The sequence below is a fragment of the Dendrobates tinctorius genome, unplaced genomic scaffold, assembly GCF_039654945.1.
Source record: "Dendrobates tinctorius isolate UK_male_01 unplaced genomic scaffold, ASM3965494v1 ptg000062l, whole genome shotgun sequence".
Classification (NCBI taxonomy): Eukaryota; Metazoa; Chordata; class Amphibia; order Anura; family Dendrobatidae; genus Dendrobates; species Dendrobates tinctorius.
This window is the reverse complement of record NW_027361730.1, coordinates 13,702,056-13,723,710: the sequence shown is the minus strand read 5'-3', so window position 1 is coordinate 13,723,710 and position 21,655 is coordinate 13,702,056. Positions and strand designations below refer to the sequence as shown.

The following is a 21,655-nucleotide window of genomic DNA, read 5'->3' as shown; positions in this document are numbered from 1 at the left end:
CTCTTTAATAGGAACTGAGTTGCATTACCTGAGAGCAGCCAGTATTTACTGTATGAAGACCTAGCTTGCTCCAAGAGGAAGACAAAGTATTTAAGTGAAGGGGATTTTTATTAATCACAACAGCAAAATATGGTCAAGATTTTCAAACATGTAGCATGTCCTGGCTGTTGCAGCAATAAAAACAGAGATCACGGTTTTTAACACCTTTACGCCCCACTCCTGTTTTCACTTTCATAACCAGACCACATTTTACAATTCTGACCAGTGTCACTTTATGGCCGGCGTCACACTAGAGAGGAATACGGACGAGTGCTATGCAATAAAATATCACATAGCACTCGGACCAATGTTAATCTGTGCGGCAGCTCCCATCACCGTTTTTTTTCTTGCCCGTATTATACGTGCAAGTGAAATTGCAGCATGCTGCGATTTGCTGCGTATATTGGCCGAGTCTCGCCAATGCAAGTCTATGGGTGCGAAAAAAAATCGGACACCACACGGCCCATCAGTGTAGCTTGCGAGAAATACGCACCGGTGTCCTTTGAAAAGCCGGCAATTCATGTGCAGTGTACAGTAAAATCATACTGACAGGTGAGAAAAGAATAGAATACACATATATATATATATATATATATATAGAGAGAGAGAGAAAGATGTCAGTGACACACATATACTGTATATGTATTTATATTGCAGAGAGAGATATATAGAAGAATAGCGGGTAATTAATTTGCTGGCTTCTGTAACATTACTGCAGGAGCCTGCAGGATAGAAGACAGTGACAAATACAATTAGTATAGTGTGTGTTCAAAATACTGGACATGTATTTAATTAATAAAAGATTATTTTACGGGAAAAAATGGCTTAGGGTTCCCCTATAATTAATAGCGAGCAATGGCTATGCAGACAGCTGAGGCTGATGTTAATAGCCTAGAAAGGGGCCATGGATATTGGCCGCCCCCTGGCTAAAATCATCAGCTCTCAGCTGCCCCGGAAAAGGCATCTCTAAGATGCGCTAATTCTGGCACATAGCCTTGCTCTTTCCACTGCCCTGTAGCGGCGACATACGGGGTAATAGTTGGCGGGCTGATGTCACCTTTCAGAAAAAAAAATACAAAATTTATTATTTGGAAATTTGGAGACATGTTGTCAGAAGTTTATAGACTAAAAGAACAATTTACATTTTACTCAAAAATATACCTATAAAGAGAAAAATCAGACAAACTGAACATTTGAAAGTGGTATCTTAATTTTTGCCAGAGCTATATATATATATATATATATATATATATATATATATATATATATATATATATAGAATCATAGAATCGTAGAGTTGGAAGGGACCTCCTGGGCCATCTGGTCCAACCCCCTGCTCAAAGCAGGATTCGCTAAATCATCCCAGTCAGATGTCTGTCCAGCCTCTGTTTGAAGACTTCCATTGAAGGAGAACTCACCACTTCTCGTGGCAGCCTGTTCCACTCATTGATCACTCTGTCAAAAAGTTTTTTCTAATATCTAATCTGTGTCTCCTCCCATTCAGTTTCATCCCATTGCTTCTAGTCTTTCCTTGTGCAAATGAGAATAAAGTTGATCCTTCTACAATGTGACAGCCCTTTAGATATTTGTAGACAGCAATTAAGTCTCCTCTCAGTCTTCTCTTTTGCAAACTAAACATTCCCAAATCCTGCAACCTTTCCTCATAAGATAGGGTTTGCAGACCGGTCACCATTCTGGTCGCTCTTTTCTGAACTTGCTCCAGTTTGTTGATGTCTTTTTTAAAATGTGGTGCCCAAAACTGGACACAATATTCCAGATGAGGTCTGACCAAAGAGGAGTAGAGGGAAATAATGACTTCACGTGATCTAGACTGTATGCTTCTGTTAATACATCCTAGAACTGCATTTGCCTTTTTTGCTGCTGCATCACACTGTTGACTCATATTCAGTCTGTGATCTATTAGTATACCCAAGTCTTTTTCACATGTGCTGTCACTTAGCCCTATTCCTCCCATTCTATATATGCTTTTTTCATTTTTATTGCCCAGATGTAGTACTTTGCATTTCTCCCTGTTAAAAACCATTCTGTTAGTTGCTGCCCACTTCTCCAGTTTATTTAAATCTTTTTGAATCCTCTCTCTCTCTTCTCTAGTATTAGCTATCCCTCCTAGCTTTGTGTCATCAGCAAATTTAATCAGTTTACCCTCAATTCCTTCATCTAAATCGTTGATAAAGATGTTGAACAATACAGGGCCCAGGACAGAGCCCTGTGGTACCCCACTTGAGACATTCTTCCAACTGGATGTGCAGCCATTTATGACCACTCTTTGGGTCCGATCACTAAGCCAGCTATGAATCCACCTAACAGTTGCCTTGTCCATTCCATACTTAGTCATTTTTTCAATAAGGATTGTATGAGAGACTTTGTCAAATGCTTTGCTGAAGTCAAGATATACTATATCTACAGCATTTCCTTGATCCACCCAATCAGTGATACCGTCATAGAAGGAAATTAAGTTAGTCTGACATGACTTATTAGTTACAAACCCATGCTGACTCTGTTTGATCACTTCATTCTTATCCAGGTATTGACTTACATGTTGTTTAATAATTTGTTCAAAGATCTTTCCTGGTATAGAAGTCAGACTCACCGGCCTATAGTTGCCTGGGTCCACCTTCTTCCCCTTTTTGAAGATAGGAACAACATTTGCTCTTCTCCAGTCTTCTGGCACTTCTCCTGTTCTCCAAGAATTTTCAAAGATTATGGAGAGTGGTTCAGAAATTTCTTCTGCTATCTCCTTCAGTACTCTGGGGTGTAATTCATCTGGACCTGGAGACTTGAATTCATTTAGGTTAGCTAAGTGTTTCCTCACTATCTTTCTGTTTATAGATATCCTGGATTCTTCTATTCCCTTAATAGGACAGTGAATAACAGTTGGTGTTACATTTCCTTTCTGAGAGAAAACAGATACAAAATAGGAATTTAAAAGTTCAGCCTTCTCAACATCCTGTCTTACCATTTCATCATTTTCATACTGTAAAAATCCTATAGCATCTTTGACTTTTCTTTTACTTTTGACATATCCCCAAAATCCTTTATTATTGCTTTTGACATCTCTTGCAAGCCTCAATTCATTTTCAGCTTTAGCTAATCTGATTTGTGCCCTGCAGATTCTGCAGACAGCATTATATTCTTCTTTAGATATGCCTCCCTCTTTCCATTTTATAAACATTTTTTTCTTCCTTTTTAGCATGTGCTTAAGTTCTGTGTTCACCCATCCTGGTTTCCTTAAATGCTTCCTATTCTTCCCTCTTTTCGGAATTGTTAACAACTGTGCTTTGAGAATTTCATTTTTCAAGATTTCCCATCCTTCCTGGACATTTTTGTCTTTAAGGATATCCAGCCATTGGATCCCTCCAATTATCTTTCTGAATCCCTTAAAATCTGCCTTTCTGAAATCTAACCTTGACGTCTGAGTCTTCACAGGTCTTCCGCCTCTAGTTATCCAAAATTCTAAAATAGCATGGTCGCTACCTCCTAGGGTTCCAGCCACTTTTACCTCCTCAACCATTTCCTCCCTGTTTATAAGGATTAGATCCAAGGTAGCAGTTCCCCTTGTTTTCTCCCCTACCTTTTGGAAGATAAAGTTGTCAGCAAGAGAGGATAAGAATTTCCTTGACCTGTTAGTTTTGCCTGAGAGAGATTCCCAACAAATGTCTGGATAGTTGAAATCTCCCATGACAACTATGTCATATTTTTTGGAGAACTTGGCCATTTGATGCATAAAGAGTTCATCCATATCTTCAGCTTGCACAGGCGGCCTGTAGTAAATGCCTACAATGGTGTCCTTTCCATTGTTCTGTCCTTGTATTCTTACCCAAACAGTTTCCACAGAACTCCCAGTCTCTGAAGCTTCAATCTCTGTGCAGATATATGCGTTTCTAACATACAATGCAACACCCCCTCCTCGTTTATCAAGTCTGTTTCTTGCAAATAAGTTGTATCCTTCTAGTCTTGTATTCCAATCATGTGTATCGTCCCACCAAGTTTCAGTGATTCCAATGACATCATATTTCTTTTCCTGTGTTAGTAGTTCCAATTCTCCTTGTTTGTTGCCCATGCTTTGTGCATTAGTATAGAAACATTTTAGTTTGTGATTGGTTTCTCTTTCTCCAATATTTTTATTAATTAGATTCTTTCGTCTTTGTTCTTCCTTTCCACTTCTATTAGCAGAGTTCTCAATAGCATTTGTCAGGTGTATGGCTTTTTCTGGTCTTTTGCTTCCCTTCCCATGTTGTTCTAGTTTAAAGCTCTCCTTACAAGTGTAGCAAGGCGACTTCCAAATACATGCTTTCCAGTCTTCGTAAGGTGCACCCCATCTCTAGCAAGTAGTCCATCGTATAAGTAGTTCACTCCGTGATCCAGAAATCCAAATCGTTGCTGACGGCACCATCGACGTAGCCAGTTGTTCACCTGCAGAATCTTATTCCACCTCCTTGTTCCATGGCCATCCACTGGGAGGATGGAAGAGAAGACCACCTGCGCTCCCAGTTCTTTCACTTTCTTGCCTAAGTCTTCAAAGTCTCTGCAGATGGTTTCCAGGTCGTTTCTTGCGGTGTCATTTGTCCCCACATGTAGTAGCAGGAATGGGTAGTCATCTGTAGGTCTGAAGAGTCCTGATATCCTGTCAGACACATCTTTAATTTTTGCACCTGGAAGACAGCACATTTCTCTTGAAGTTATATCCGGTCTGCAGATAGCGGCCTCTGTTCCTCTCAACAGGGAATCCCCCATGACCACCACTCTCCGTTTCTTCTTCACAACATTTTTCTTTCTCCATCCAGGAGGACTCTGAAGGCGTACAAGGTTGCTGTTTGTTGGCAAAGTCTTATCCTGATGTATTTCTTCATCATTTTCCTGCGTGAGAGCCTGGTACTGGTTTCTGAGCAGTATGGGTGCTGACTGCCTCCTGATCCTCCTGCTTCTCTGGGTCACATGTCTCCATTCCTCTGTTTCTTCAGGTGCACTTCGAATTTCTTCTCTTTCTGTAACATGAAGAGATAATTCTGCTCTGTCCAAGAACTCTTCACCTTCCTTAATGATCTTCAACGTAGCCAACCTCTCTTCGAGATTTTGCAACTTTTCCTCCAACAGGGACACAAGCTTGCATTTGTGGCATGTGAAGTTTGGCTTTTCCACTGGTAAGTCTGTGAACATGTAGCAAGAAATGCAGCTCACCAAATGGCTCCTGGCCTCTTCCATCTTGAGATTTCTTAAAAACGATGAAAGATGAGCCAAAATTCGCGTGCCGATAGGCGCGCGGTTTTTCCGATTTCCTCTTTTCAGCTGCAACGGCCAAAACCCAGTGATCGTTGAGCTTGCGGAGACTCTTCACTTATCCCAGAAGGCACTGGGAATATGCAAATGATCTCCTCAAGACTCTTCCCCTGGTTTTCCGATTTCCTCTTTTCAGCTGCAACGGCCAAAACCCAGTGATCGTTGAGCTCGCGGAGACTCTTCACTTATCCCAGAAGGCACTGGGAATATGCAAATGATCTCCTCAAGACTCCTCCACTGGTTTTCCGATTTCCTCTTTTCAGCTGCAACGGCCAAAACCCAGTGATCGTTGAGCTCGAGGAGACTCTTCACTTATCCCAGAAGGCACTGGGAATATGCAAATGATCTCCTCAAGACTCTTCCCCTATATATATATATATATATATATATATATGTAAGGGGGTGGCAGTGCTATGGACAGTAGAGACGAGCTGCCCCTTTAAGAGACAGCACCTCCTTGGTTGGAGCAGTGGGACATTCTGCACTTCCCTGCTGTAAAGGCTGTTCGGTTTCATCTGCCAGACTACAGAGGGGAGGGGCTGCTTTTCTGTGTGTAGAAGTGTAGAAGTGACCCCAGATTTCTGCAGGAAGCAGGTGTGCCTGCGTGACCTGTGAGGAAAAGAACATTTAGTCTGCAACTGTGACTTTGTAAACTATTCTGGGGATTAAAAGGTGGCTTTCCTGTCTTGCCGTGAGAAGCCATGAAGAAAGGACAAGAAAGGAACCCAGAGGAGGAATCCATCGTTCCTAGGAGCATCAATGAACTTGCACACAAGAAAAATAGAGCTTCCAGGAAGAAGTGCGCACCATCTTGCAAAGCTTCAGGGGCCCCCGGGAATGGACTGAGATACCAACTACTGTGAGTGTTAACCCCGTGTGCGCACATGTTTAGGGATTAGGATAGGCTGCAATAGACAGAGCACGGTAGCCGTGCGGCCGGAGTAGTAGCGGCCAGATAGATTATAAAGTAGTTAGAGTAGCAGCATACTGTACTTTATTGTATTGTTTTGCCTTTTGCAAAATACACTGATCTGTAATAGTTGGTGCTTCGTGCCATTTGTATGGCCCAGCTAGAAAATATCACTTTTGTAAATTGTTTTATGTCATTGCATACCCCTGTTTACACTTTCCTAACACTGCATTCCTTGCCTGTAAATAAATTAACCCTTTGTTTTCTCCTCTAGACTCGGAAAAGAGAGTGGACGTGCCTGTCTGCTCTCTGCAAGACGGAGGAAAAGAGGAGATAATAGTGGCGCCGTGCTACTGGCAGCCCATTCGAGCAGCAGCTACTCGGTTTGTTTGTTTCTGTTGGACTTTCTTTTGGACTTTTGGACCTTGGGAACTTTGATGGACGCCTAACTTTAACCTTGGATTTATGGATGTTTTACACCCAGTTGATTGCACTGCGGACATTTTATACTGTGCAGATCACACTGTTCCTACATGACGGACCATTGTGGGAAGGTGCCCTTGGACATGCAGCTCTGGATCGGCACCCGGATCGTCCACTATTACATACATCACCCACAGGTACATGCATCTCCTGAATGGATACATGTGATGTGCAGTTATTAGTACCCTTGGACATGAATCTAATACAGCCTCTGTCAGCTATAGTTCCGCAATACACACAGCTTCTACCTTGGTGGTTACTGAAGCAGCCATCTGTGTACAGAGGTGGACACTGGACACAATCAGTCATGGTGAGGACTGGAGCGAAGGACAGGGTCACTGATCTGCTGGCAGTCCCTAAGCCCGTCACTAAACGTGTTGTGTATTCAAGACATCGACTTCTTGAGCTGAGCAGATTGAAGCCTTCTCCAGCTGTGGCCATACCACATGTTCCTCGTGAAGTGTGGAGACCTTTTAGAGGCTGCAGAGCAGGAAAAAAGTTGAATTCCAGGAGAAGGTTTAAACCATCAGTACCATCAATCATTATGGGCAATGTGCGCTCGCTTGGAAATAAGACGGATGAACTGCTAGCTCTGTGTAAACCCAGACGGAGTTCAAGGAATGCAGTCTTATGTCCTTTACAGAAACTTGGTTACATGGGGACATTCCTGATTCAAGTGTCTCAATTCCAGGGTTTCAAATGGTTCAGGCTGATAGACACAATGCCAAATGTGGTAAGAAGAAGGGTGGGGGGTTATACTATACATTAATAACAGATGGTGTAATCAGCGGCACATAACTGTTAAGGAAAGTCACTGCTGTCAAAACATTGAACTCGTAGCAGTTGGCCTTAGGCCTTACTATCTACCTAGAGAATTCTCTATTTGCATTGCAATAGTCATGTATATACCTCCATCTGCTAGCCAAGAGGCAGCTAGGGAAGTGCTGTTGGGGGTGTTGGCTCGCCTTCAGACAAAGCACCCAAACTCGTTAATATTAATCTCTGTGGATTTTAACAGAGTCATGATCTCACGGGCTCTTCCAAAGTTCTATCAATATGTTAAATGTGCAACAAGGGACAGCAGTATATTGGATCTCCTCTATGCAAATGTTAAAGACGCCTATTCATTGTCTGCATTACCCCCCCCCCCTGGGGAAATCTGACCACAACCTCAAACTATTGTCTCTATCTTATCAGCCTGTTGTCAGCAAACAACCAGCGACAATAAAACTAATCAGGAAGTGGTCTCCTGCAGCTGAGGAGGCCCTGCAAGACTGCTTTGACCTCACAGACTAGGAGGTGATATGCGACAGAGGAGAGCACGATGATGTAAATGATATTGTCCGGAGACTAACTGATTACATAAATTTTTGTACTGATACTGTAGTACCAGTTAAAAAGATTTGATGTTATGCAAATAACAAGCCTTGGATTACAAAAGAATTGAAATACTTACTAAATGAGAAAAAACTGGCATTTAAAATGAAGGATACTAAGAAACTGAAATTGATACAAAGGGACTTAAAGGGGAAAATTAAGAATGCCCGTGAGGCGTTCCGAATTTAATTAGAAAATAAACTGTCACACAACAATTCCAGGGAGGTGTGGTCGAGCATGAAGCAGTTAACTGGGTTTAAGGCTAGGCCGGAGCATGAGGAAGTGGATTTGCCCATGGCTAATGAAATGAACAAGTTCTTCAACAGATTTACCAACACATGTGCTGCGTCATCAGGAATGAGGGATAGAGCTGAGGAACGATCGGCAGCATTGACTTTGGGTGATGGACTGTCTGCTTTCACTGTCTCCCCAGGTGATGTGAGGAAACAGTTTCGTAAACTAGTCATTTTCAAAGCAGCTGGGCCTGATGGCCTCAGTCCACGTGTTCTAAAAGTGTGTGCAAACCAACTATGTAATGTCTTTCAGCTCCTGTTTAACAGGAGCCTACAATCTCAGAGAATACCAGTGCTGTGGAAGACCACCTGCCTGGTGCCGGTTCCCAAGATCACCTTTCCAACTTCCCTACACGACTATCGTCCAGTGGCCTTAAAATTGCATGCTATGAAGTCGTTGGAGAGAATAGTATTTGCCTACTTGCGCCCGAGGGTGAGGGCCTACACTGACCCCCTACAGTTTGCGTGCCAGCAGAGATTGGGGTGGATGATGCTGTAGTGTCTCTGCTACATACAATACATTCATTCTTAGACAATGATGGAACTGCAGTGCGCGCCATGTTCTTTGACTTCTCTAGTGCTTTCAGTACCTTACAGCCGCTCTTATTACGAAATAAGTTGACTGATATGGCATTGGATGAGGGGATGGTGAACTGGATAAGCGACTACCTGACGGACAGGCCGCAGTTTATAAGGATGGGGGAGGTGGCATCTGGCAGTGTATAGAGCAGTGTGGGAGTCCCTCAGGGCACAGTGCTGTTGTGGTTCCTCTTCACATTGTATACAGCTGACTTTCAGTATAAATCCGATTTCTGTCACCTCCAAAAATTCTCAGATGACTCAGTGATTGTAGGGGGCATTGTGGGGGCCGGGGTGAGGAGGAATATAGAAGGGTGGTTTCTAACTTTGTGGATTGGTGCCAGACTAACTGTCTAGAACTAAATCTAAAGAAAATCATGAAGATGGTGGTGAGTTATAGAAGGAAAAAAGATGACTACTTACTGATCACTATTGCTGGCCAGGAGGTGGAGATGGTTGAGACCTACAAATATTTGGGGGTTCACCTTGACAGCAAACTTGATTGGAGGTGTCATACAGAGAATATTCACAAGAAGGGAATGAGCAGACTTTACTTTCTGCGGAAGCTCAGGTCGTTCAATGTGTGCAGTAAAATGCTGGAAATGTTCTACCAGTCTGTTGTAGCAAGCGCCATCTTTTTTGCTATCATTTGCTGGGGCAGTAGTGTGCGAGTAGCTGACGCCAATAAGCTCAACAAACTTATCAAGACGGCAAGCGCGGCTGTTGGCCTCCATCTTGACTCTTTTGAGGAGGTAGTGGAAGATAGAATTCAAAAGAAGTGCAGGGCTATAATGAACAATAATACACACCCACTATACGAGCTATTCTAGAATCAGAAGAGCACATTCAGCAGCCGTCTAATCCTACTAAGGTGCAAGAAGGAGAAATTCAGGAAATCGTTTGTGCCTACTGCTATGGGGATGTATAACAATTCACTAAGGGTGAAAGATAGCTATGACCTAGGGATGTATAACAATTCACTAAGGGTCAAAGATGGCTATAACCTAGGGTCGGCGCACTAATGTAAAGGATCAGAGACCTGTGTACCTTTGTTAGTTACGTATTGTGGTTAATCATGCGCAGGATCTGTGTTAGTAATTACTCTATGAAATGCTGTTTGTAATGTAATGTATTAATGGTGTTCGTAATGTTTTGCTTGTAATGCTGTTGTAACGCTGCTGTGATAGCATAATTTTCCTCGGGATCAATAAAGTGTATCGTATCGTATTGTTGCTTGCACCTCATCTTGTGTACCGTAGTCTCCCTGCATTGTGGTGGTCCCCCGGCCATCACTTCATATACAGTACAGACCAAAAGTTTGGACACACCTTCTCATTCAAAGAGTTTTCTTTATTTTCATGACTATGAAAATTGTAGATTCACTCTGAAGGCATAAAAATTATGAATTAAAACATGTGGAATTATATAATTAACAAAAAAGTGTGAAACAACTGAAAATACTGTATGTCTTATTTTCTAGGTTTTTCAAAGTAGCCACCTTTTGCTTTGATTACTGTTTTGCACACTCTTGGCATTCTCTTGATGAGCTTCAAGAGGTAGTCACCGGAAATGGTTTTCCCTTCACAGGTGTGCCCTGTCAGGTTTAATAAGTGGGATTTCTTGCCTTATAAATGGGGTTGGGACCATCAGTTGTGTTGCGCAGAAGTCTGGTGCTGGTGGATACACAGCTGATAGTCCTACTGAATAGACTGTTAGAATTTGTATTATGGCAAGAAAAAAGCAGCTAAGTAAAGAAAAACGAGTGTCCATCACTACTTTAAGAAATGAAGGTCAGTCAGTCTGAAAAATTGGGAAAACTTTGAAAGTGTCCCCAAGTGCAGTGGCAAAAACCATCAAGCGCTACAAAGAAACTGGCTCACATGAGGACCGCCCCAGGAAAGGAAGACCAAGAGTCAACTCTGCTGCGGAGGATAAGTTCATCCGAGTCCCCAGCCTCAGAAATCGCAGGTTAACAGCAGCTCAGATTAGAGACCAGGTCAATGCCACACAAAGTTCTAGCAGCAGACACATCTCTACAACAACTGTTAAGAGGAGATTTTGTGCAGCAGTCCTTCATGGTAAAATAGCTGCTCGATCCTTGTTCACATTCACGTCACTTGGCAAGTGAAAAGGTTTTAAATACTAGAGTAGGGACTGTCCCACAAGGGTTGCCGTGAGGTGGCGGGATGGCTTGTACATTATTTTGATCAAAATTATGTTTACTAAATACCCTTATTATTATTACCTTTATGCATTATTTGCAGTTTATTTTTTACTTTTTAGTTCAGGATATTTGTGTTTTTTGCCTTTTGCTTTCTATGGTAAAATAGCTGTAGAATCCAGGAGAAAACATGAGAGCATGAGGTAAATTGCATATAAAATTATCAAAACTTTATTTAGAAAAAAGTACTACAGATAATATATACGTGACAAAGTGTTAATCAGACAAAACAGACGGTATCAACCCAAATACCCAACTCCTCCCACCAAGATGGACAAATGATCCCAGTATGCGTCCCCATTGTGGACATATATCCAATAGACCATTAAATATACAGTAATAGCGCTCAAATGTTAAATCCAAAGTAAAACACCACAAGGGCAGTGAGAGAGAGCGCTGATGTAATGTAATAATCGGCCGCAAACTGCAGCCAGGCAATGTCAAAAATAGCCACAAAGGAGCTTACTGGGACAAGGAGGAGAGGTAGAACCAGGCTGTGCCACCCCCGACGCGCATTTCGCGGCGCCCCACGACACTTTATCAAGAGGAGTCTGATGAAAAGGTCCAAAAAGGACCTTGAAATAGCCCCTGAACCCGGTCATGTGACTGGAATCAACCAATCATAGAATCATAGAATTGGAAGGGACCTCCTGGGCCATCTGGTCCAACCCCCTGCTCAAAGCAGGATTCGCTAAATCATCCCAGTCAGATGTCTGTCCAGCCTCTGTTTGAAGACTTCCATTGAAGGAGAACTCACCACTTCTCGTGGCAGCCTGTTCCACTCATTGATCACTCTGTCAAAAAATTTTTTCTAATATCTAATCTGTGTCTCCTCCCATTCAGTTTCATCCCATTGCTTCTAGTCTTTCCTTGTGCAAATGAGAATAAAGTTGATCCTTCTACAATGTGACAGCCCTTTAGATATTTGTAGACAGCTATTAAGTCTCCTCTCAGTCTTCTCTTTTGCAAACTAAACATTCCCAAATCCTGCAACCTTTCCTCATAAGACAGGGTTTGCAGACCGGTCACCATTCTGGTCGCTCTTTTCTGAACTTGCTCCAGTTTGTTGATGTCTTTTTTAAAATGTGGCGCCCAAAACTGGACACAATATTCCAGATGAGGTCTGACCAAAGAGGAGTAGAGGGAAATAATGACTTCACGTGATCTAGACTGTATGCTTCTGTTAATACATCCTAGAATTGCATTTGCCTTTTTTGCTGCTGCATCACACTGTTGACTCATATTCAGTCTGTGATCTATTAGTATACCCAAGTCTTTTTCACATGTGCTGTCACTTAGCCCTATTCCTCCCATTCTATATATGCTTTTTTCATTTTTATTGCCCAGATGTAGTACTTAGCATTTCTCCCTGTTAAAAACCATTCTGTTAGTTGCTACCCACTTCTCCAGTTTATTTAAATCTTTTTGAATCCTCTCTCTCTCTTCTCTAGTATTAGCTATCCCTCCTAGCTTTGTGTCATCAGCAAATTTAATCAGTTTACCCTCAATTCCTTCATCTAAATCGTTGATAAAGATGTTGAACAATACAGGGCCCAGGACAGAGCCCTGTGGTACCCCACTTGAGACATTCTTCCAACTGGATGTGCAGCCATTTACGACCACTCTTTGGGTCCGATCACTAAGCCAGTTATGAATCCACCTAACAGTTGCCTTGTCCACTCCATACTTAGTCATTTTTTCAATAAGGATTTTATGAGAGACTTTGTCAAATGCTTTGCTGAAGTCAAGATATACTATATCTACAGCATTTCCTTGATCCACCCAATCAGTGATACCATCATAGAAGGAAATTAAGTTAGTCTGACATGACTTATTAGCTACAAACCCATGCTGACTCTGTTTAATCACTTCATTCTTATCCAGGTATTGACATACATGTTGTTTAATAATTTGTTCAAAGATCTTTCCTGGTATAGAAGTCAGACTCACTGGCCTATAGTTGCCTGGGTCCACCTTCTTCCCCTTTTTGAAGATAGGAACAACATTTGCTCTTCTCCAGTCTTCTGGCACTTCTCCTGTTCTCCAAGAATTTTCAAAGATTATGGAGAGTGGTTCAGAAATTTCTTCTGCTATCTCCTTCAGTACTCTGGGGTGTAATTCATCTGGACCTGGAGACTTGAATTAATTTAGGTTAGCTAAGTGTTTCCTCACTGTCTTTCTGTTTATAGATATCCTGGATTCTTCTATTCCCTTAATAGGACAGTGAATAACAGTTGATGTTACATTTCCTTTCTGAGAGAAAACAGATGCAAAATAGGAATTTAAAAGTTCAGCCTTCTCAACATCCTGTCTTACCATTTCATCATTTTCATCCTGTAAAAATCCTATAGCATCTTTGACTTTTCTTTTACTTTTGACATATCCCCAAAATCCTTTATTATTGCTTTTGACATCTCTTGCAAGCCTCAATTCATTTTCAGCTTTAGCTAATCTGATTTGTGCCCTGCAGGTTCTGCAGACAGCATTATATTCTTCTTTAGATATGCCTCCCTCTTTCCATTTTATAAACATTTTTTTCTTCCTTTTTAGCATGTGCTTAAGTTCTGTGTTCATCCATCCTGGCTTCCTTAAATGCTTCCTATTCTTCCCTCTTTTTGGAATTGTTAACAACTGTGCTTTGAGAATTTCATTTTTCAAGATTTCCCATCCTTCCTGGACATTTTTGTCTTTAAGGATATCCAGCCATTGGATCCCTCCAATTCTCTTTCTGAATCCCTTAAAATCTGCCTTTCTGAAATCTAATCTTGACGTCTGAGTCTTCACAGGTCTTCCGCCTCTAGTTATCCAAAATTCTAAAATAGCATGGTCGCTACCTCCTAGGGTCCCAGCCACTTTTACCTCCTCAACCATTTCCTCCCTGTTTATAAGGATTAGATCCAAGGTAGCAGTTCCCCTTGTTTTCTCCCTTACCTTTTGGAAGATAAAGTTGTCAGCAAGAGAGGATAAGAATTTCCTTGACCTGTTAGTTTTGCCTGAGAGAGATTCCCAACAAATGTCTGGATAGTTGAAATCTCCCATGACAACTGTGTCATATTTTTTGGAGAACTTGGCCATTTGATGCATAAAGAGTTCATCCATATCTTCAGCTTGCACAGGCGGCCTGTAGTAAATGCCTACAATGGAGTCCTTTCCATTGTTCTTTCCTTGTATTCTTACCCAAACAGTTTCCACAGAACTCCCAGTCTCTGAAGCTTCAATCTCTGTGCAGATATACGCGTTTCTAACATACAATGCGACACCTCCTCCTCGTTTATCAAGTCTGTTTCTTGCAAATAAGTTGTAGCCTTCTAGTCTTGTATTCCAATCATGTGTATTGTCCCCACCAAGTTTCAGTGATTCCAATGACATCATATTTCTTTTCCTGTGTTAGTAGTTCCAATTCTCCTTGTTTGTTGCCCATGCTTTGTGCATTAGTATAGAAACATTTTAGTTTGTGATTGGTTTCTCTTTCTCCAATATTTTTATTAATTAGATTTTTTCGTCTTTGTTCTTCCTTTCCACTTCTAATAGCAGAGTTCTCAATAGCATTTGTCAGGTGTATGGCTTTTTCTGGTCTTTTGCTTCCCTTCCCATGTTGTTCTAGTTTAAAGCTCTCCTTACAAGTGTAGCAAGGCAACTTCCAAATACATGCTTTCCAGTCTTCGTAAGGTGCACCCCATCTCTAGCAAGTAGTCCATCGTATAAGTAGTTCATTCCGTGATCCAGAAATCCAAATCGTTGCTGACGGCACCATCGACGTAGCCAGTTGTTCACCTGCAGAATCTTATTCCACCTCCTTGTTCCATGGCCATCCACTGGGAGGATGGAAGAGAAGACCACCTGCGCTCCCAGTTCTTTCACTTTCTTGCCTAAGTCTTCAAAGTCTCTGCAGATGGTTTCCAGGTCGTTTCTTGCGGTGTCATTTGTCCCCACATGTAGTAGCAGGAATGGGTAGTCATCTGTAGGTCTGAAGAGTCCTGATATCCTGTCAGACACATCTTTAATTTTTGCACCTGGAAGACAGCACATTTCTCTTGAAGTTATATCCGGTCTGCAGATAGCGGCCTCTGTTCCTCTCAACAGGGAATCCCCCATGACCACCACTCTCCGTTTCTTCTTCACAACATTTTTCTTTCTCCATCCAGGAGGACTCTGAAGGCGTACAAGGTTGCTGTTTGTTGGCAAAGTCTTATCCTGATGTATTTCTTCATCGTTTTCCTGCGTGAGAGCCTGGTACTGGTTTCTGAGCAGTATGGGTGCTGACTGCCTCCTGATCCTCCTGCTTCTCTGGGTCACATGTCTCCATTCCTCTGTTTCTTCAGGTGCACTTCGAATTTCTTCTCTTTCTGTAACATGAAGAGATAATTCTGCTCTGTCCAAGAACTCTTCACCTTCCTTAATGATCTTCAACGTAGCTAACCTCTCTTCGAGATTTTGCAACTTTTCCTCCAACAGGGACACAAGCTTGCATTTGTGGCATGTGAAGTTTGGCTTTTCCACAGGTAAATCTGTGAACATGTAGCAAGAAATGCAACTCACCAAATGGCTCCTGGCCTCTTCCATCTTGAGATTTCTTAAAAACGATGTAAGACGAGCCAAAATTCGCGCGCCGATAGGCGAGCGGATTTTCCGATTTCCTCTTTTCAGCTGCAACGGCCAAAACCCAGTGATCGTTGAGCTCGCGGAGACTCTTCACTTATCCCAGAAGGCACTGGGAATATGCAAATTATCTCCTCAAGACTCTTCCCCTGGTTTTCCGATTTCCTCTTTTCAGCTGCAACGGCCAAAACCCAGTGATCGTTGAGCTCGCGGAGACTCTTCACTTATCCCAGAAGGCACTGGGAATATGCAAATGATCTCCTCAAGACTCTTCCCCTGGGACGCATGTGTCATCGCAACCGCAGGTCCAACAGAGCAGTGCAGGCATCATGTACACGAGCATACGCTCCTGGCTGTGACCCAGACGCAGGCGCAGTACATATAGATGCCGGCTGCAGAGTGGAGCCGCTGATGCCAGGAGCGATGCGCACGGCCATCAATAATAGAGAAAGGACAAAAAAGGGGGGTAAATGCAGCAAACGCATGGAGCAAGGTATTAAGTAAAAAAGATACATGATAGATTAATACACATGCCATACAAAATACATCTAATAGTTAAATACCCACCATATATAAATGACATACCCCAATATATAAATAGCATTATCCAATAGGCATGCACGTAACAACAGACATTAATTTGTTGTAAAGTTGTATCAAATACAAAGGTAAATAGAGCATATGGCAGTATTTTAGAAAATATTCAACAAAGTAACGGTAAGAAATCCAGATGGTCAAACATGTATAAATGTCCATGTGGTGCTGCATGTACTTGATAGAAGCAGTCCAGATATAGAATGAAGCCACATCAGTGTCCAAAACAGGGGAATACTGTAGACTAAAGAACTAAATGCGAAAAAAGAAAAATTAATTAAAATTAATGAAAAAACACTTGTAAAATTAAAAACAATTAAAAACAAGGAAAGAAAAGGCTGCCAAGGAATCATGGGGAGATACGGGATTATGTGAAGGCAAAAAACAAGGAAAAATAGCGGAAATGGGAACTACATAAGAATTCTAAGCAGCGCACTGAAAATCACACACTGAAATACACAATTTAAATCCATGAAGACAGTGTGCGAGTATCCACACATGGGCATACGGACTAAAGAAAGGGGGCGAAACTCAAAAATTAATTGAGTCCCCCTCGGAGTCATGGTGTCTAGGTGGACAATCCACTTCACTTCCATTTGAGCGAAGATTTTTTTTTATTATCGCCTCCCCTGATGCCCATGTGAAGTGCATCAATCCCCCTAATTTTCAGAAATCCCGCATCGCAGTGATGTTGTAACCGAAAGTGTCGGGGGATTGTTTTTAACTCGGCCAAGTCAGGCACCGCCTTGGCCGCGCTAATGTCCCGCACGTGCTCCCGTACTCACACCCTCAGCTCCCTAGTGAGGAGACCCACATATATCTTAGGGAACAGACATGTAGCATAATAAATCACATTTGTGGTGCTGCATGAAATGCGATGTCTGATTTTAAATTCCCTCGTGCCATCTGAGGAACTGAAGGTAGAGCAGCGCAGGACATTGGCGCAGGCAAGGCAGTGCCCACACGAAAACGACCCATGCACCGCTGGAACCAAAAAAGTTCCTAGGTGTGGGAACGTAATGGCTCCGTACCAAAAGGTCATTTAAATTCTTGGATCTGCGTGTTGTCATAGAAGGAGAGCTCCCCAGGACGGCCCTCAAGGATGGATCTGTCCCAAGAATACACCAGTGCTTATGTAAAATGGCATGCATGTTATGCCACTCGTGATTGAAAATGGAAATGAACCTAATAGGTCCATCTCCATCTGGCATTCCACTCTTCCGGGTAGGATGTAAAAGACTGCTACGTGGAGTATGTATCGCACTGTTGTAACCAGACTTGATACACCTGTGACTATAACCTCTAGTTAGGAAACGATCTTTTAAATCCTGAGCCTGTCTCTCAAATCGATCATCGGTGGAGCAGATGCGCCGCATGTGGAGGAACTGTCCGACCGGGATGGTCCTCACAGTGGCAGGATCATGGGCAGATGTAGCATGTAATAAAGAGTTAACAGACGTGGGCTTCCTGAATATGTCCGTCTGGATGCGCCGGTCAGCATCGACCTCCAGACGGACGTCCAGGAAGTCCACGCACGTATCATCAAATGAATATGTTAAATTGATGTTACAAGTATTTTCATTCAACGACCTCATGAAATCCCGGAGCTGGTCGACTGTCCCATCCCACAATAATAAAACATCATCTATATAGAGGTACCAGCACAGCACATGGGACACGCCCCGTGGACCCCCGCCGCCAAACACATCCCTCTCCCAGGCGCCAAGGAAGAGGTTGGCATACGAGGGCGCAGAGGCCACGCCCATGGCTGTGCCCCGCTTCTGCAGATAAAATTGGTCCTTAAAGACGAAAAAATTGTGGGTGAGGATAAAGTCAACCAACTCAAGGATCAGCTCACATAGAGGGCCATCCAGGTTGGAGGCCCCCAAAAAAACGGCGGACAGCATCCACACCCACCGAATGATTAATACAGGTGTACAGACTTTCCACGTCAGCAGTCACCAGAAGAGTGGAAGGTTCCACAAGGATGCCATCGACCTGTGCCAGGACGTCCGTCGTGTCGCGGATATAGGAAGGCAGTGATTCCACAAGTGGTTTCAAATAGAAGTCAATAAATTGACATACAGGTTCACACATGCCACCTATACCCGACATGATAGGACGCCCCGGGGGGTCAAGGGCATCCTTGTGGATCTTGGGTAAGAGATAGAATGTGGGGGTCCTAGGAGACCTGACCACTAACCCGTCAAAGACTTTTTTGGTAATAGTGCCACTCTCAAATGCCCTCTCAAGAATCAGTTGAAGTTCCTGTGAAAATGAAGCCCTGGGATCAGAAGAAAGTTTCAAGTACGTTATGTTTAAGGGATTTTTGTTGTCGATGGTAAAATAGCTGCTATGAAACCACTGCTAAGGACAGGCAACAAGCAGAAGAGACTTGTTTTGGCTAAAGAACACAAGGAATGGGCATTAGACCTGTGGAATTTTGTGCTTTGGTCTGATGAGTCCAAATTTTAGATCTTTGGTTCCAACCACCATGTCTTTGTGCGACGCAGAAAAGGTGAACGGATGGACTCTACATGCTTGGTTCCCACCATGAAGCATGGAGGAGGAGGTGTGATGGTGTGGGGGTGCTTTGCTGGTGACACTGTTGGGGATTTATTCAAAATTGAAGGCATACTGAACCAGCATGGCTACCACAGCATCTTGCAGCGGCATGCTATTCAATCCGGTTTACGTTTAGTTGGACCATCATTTATTTTTCAACAGGACAATGACCCCAAACACACCTCCAGGCTGTGTAAGGGCTGTTTGACCAAGAAGGAGAGTGATGGGGTGCAATGCAGATGACCTGGCTTCCACAGTCACCAGACCTGAACCCAATCGAGATGGTTTGGGGTGAGCTGGACCGCAGAGTGAAGGCAAAAGGGCCAACAAGTGCTAAGCATCTCTGGGAACTCCTTCAAGACTGTTGGAAGACCATTTCCGGTAACTACCTCTTGAAGCTCATCAAGAGAATGCCAAGAGTGTGCAAAGCAGTAATCAAAGCAAAACGTGGCTACTTTGAAGAACCTAAAATATAAGACATATTTTCAGTTGTTTCACACTTTTTTGTTAATTATATAATTCCACATGTGTTAATTCATAGTTTTGATGCCTTCAGAGTGAATCTACAATTTTCATAGTCATGAAAACAAAGAAAACTCTTTGAATGAGAAGGTGTGTCCAAACTTTTGGTCTGTACTGTATATATATATATATATATTTTTATTTATTTATTATCTGTTCTATGTTTATATATCTATTCTACCTATTCTATTCTAACCTGTCACTCCGTGATTATACTGTGCCCGGCAGATCATTTGCTAGCTTTCAATCTATCTTTCTATCTATCTACGCTGTGTCTAACATCATGTCCTCGCTATATCTGAACCTGTCAAAGACTGAACTCCTTGTGTTTCCTCCCTCTACTAATGTACCTATAACCGACATTGCCATTTCCGTGTGTGGTCCCACTATTGCTCCCCAGCAACATGCCCGCTGTCTTGGGGTCATACTTGACTCCGAGCTTTCCTTTGCCCCCCACATTCGATCACTGGCTCACTCTTGTCATCTGCACCTCAAAAACATTTCTAGAATTCGACCTTTTCTTACTTTTGACTCCGCAAAAACTCTTACTGTTTTTCTACATTCTCGTCTCGACTATTGTAACTCTCTTCTAATCGGTCTCCCTCTTACCAAACTCTCCCCTCTCCAATCTGTCTTGAATGCTGCAGACAGGATCATATTCCTCACCAATCGTTACACTGATGCCTCTACCTTGTGCCAGTCATTACACTGGCTACCCATCCACTCCAGAATCCAGTACAAACTTATTACCCTCACCCACAAAGCACTCCATGGCTCAGCACCACCCTACATCTCCTCCCTTGTTTCAGTATACCACCCTACCCGCGCCCTCTGTTCTGCTGATGACCTGAGGTTAGCATCCTCAATAATCAGAACCTCCCACTCCTGTCTCCAAGACTTTACACGTGCTGCGCCAATTCTTTGGAATGCACTTCCCAGGTCAATACGATTAGTCACCAATCCCCACAATTTTAAGCGTGCCCTGAAAACGCATTTAATCAGACTGGCCTACCACCTCAACACATTAACCTAATCTATCCCTGGGTGGCACAGTCAAAAGTATTACCATAACCAGGTTCCCCGCATCATGTTCCCACATGCTTTATGCATCCATTAGCCCTCTGTGTCTGTACTGTTACACACTTAGCATTATGGCTGGTCCAAACAATCAGGGCAATTGTTACCACCCACCTTTCGTGTCTACCTCTTTCCTCATAGACTGTAAGCTTGCGAGCAGGGCCCTCATTCCTCTTGGTATTTGTTATAATCTACCGTATATACTCGAGTATAAGTCGATCCGAATATAAGTCGACCCCCCTAACGGTATATACGGTATGTGATTATTGTTATGCTGTAATGTCTATTGTCTGTACAAATCCCCTCTGAAATGTAAAGTGCTGCGGAATATATTGGCGCTATAAAAATAAAATTTATTACTACTACTACTACTACTACTACTACTACTACTACTACTACTACTACTACTATATATATATATATATATATATATATATATGTGTGTGTATCTGTTTTGAAGAATATTTCTTTTAAAACGATGTGTAAAGGACAGAGAACTGCTGTATGTAAAAGCTCATATTAAAATCGCATTGCATACGGATTGCATACAGATGTCATATGGAAAAACAGATGCGAGGAAATCGCATCATCGCATTGCAAACTGATTACACAGGGATGACCATATGGAGAAAATTCCTGCGATTCTCGGCCGAGAAAATCGGACCGATTTTTCATATGGCAAGTGTGACGCCGGCCTATGAGGTAAAAATTCTGGAACGCTTCAACGGATCCCACTGATTATGAGACTGTATTTTCACGACATATTGTGCTTCATGTTATTGGTAAAATTTCTTTGATAATACTTGCGTTTATTTGTTTAAAAAAAAGAGGAAATTTGGAAAAAATTTTGAATATGTTGCAATATTCAAACTTTTAATTTTTATGCCCTTAAATCAGAGAATTATGTCACACAAAATAGTTAATAACATTTAACACATGTTGATTTTACATGAGCACAATTTTTGAAACTTTTTTTTTGTTAGGAAGTTAGAAGGGTTAATTTCACATTTTTTCCAACAAAATTTACCAAATAATTTTTTAGGGACCACATCACATTTTAAGTGATTTTGCCAAAAAATAGACAGAAAATACCAAAAA

General features: G+C 42.3%; 1 protein-coding gene across 1 annotated transcript in view; it reads right to left on the bottom strand.

Annotated features, from left to right (window-relative positions):
* Window positions 1–21,655, bottom strand: part of LOC141092930 (protein tyrosine phosphatase domain-containing protein 1-like) — a 124,502-nt gene that overhangs the window by 9,053 nt on the left and 93,794 nt on the right. The window lies entirely within an intron of this gene.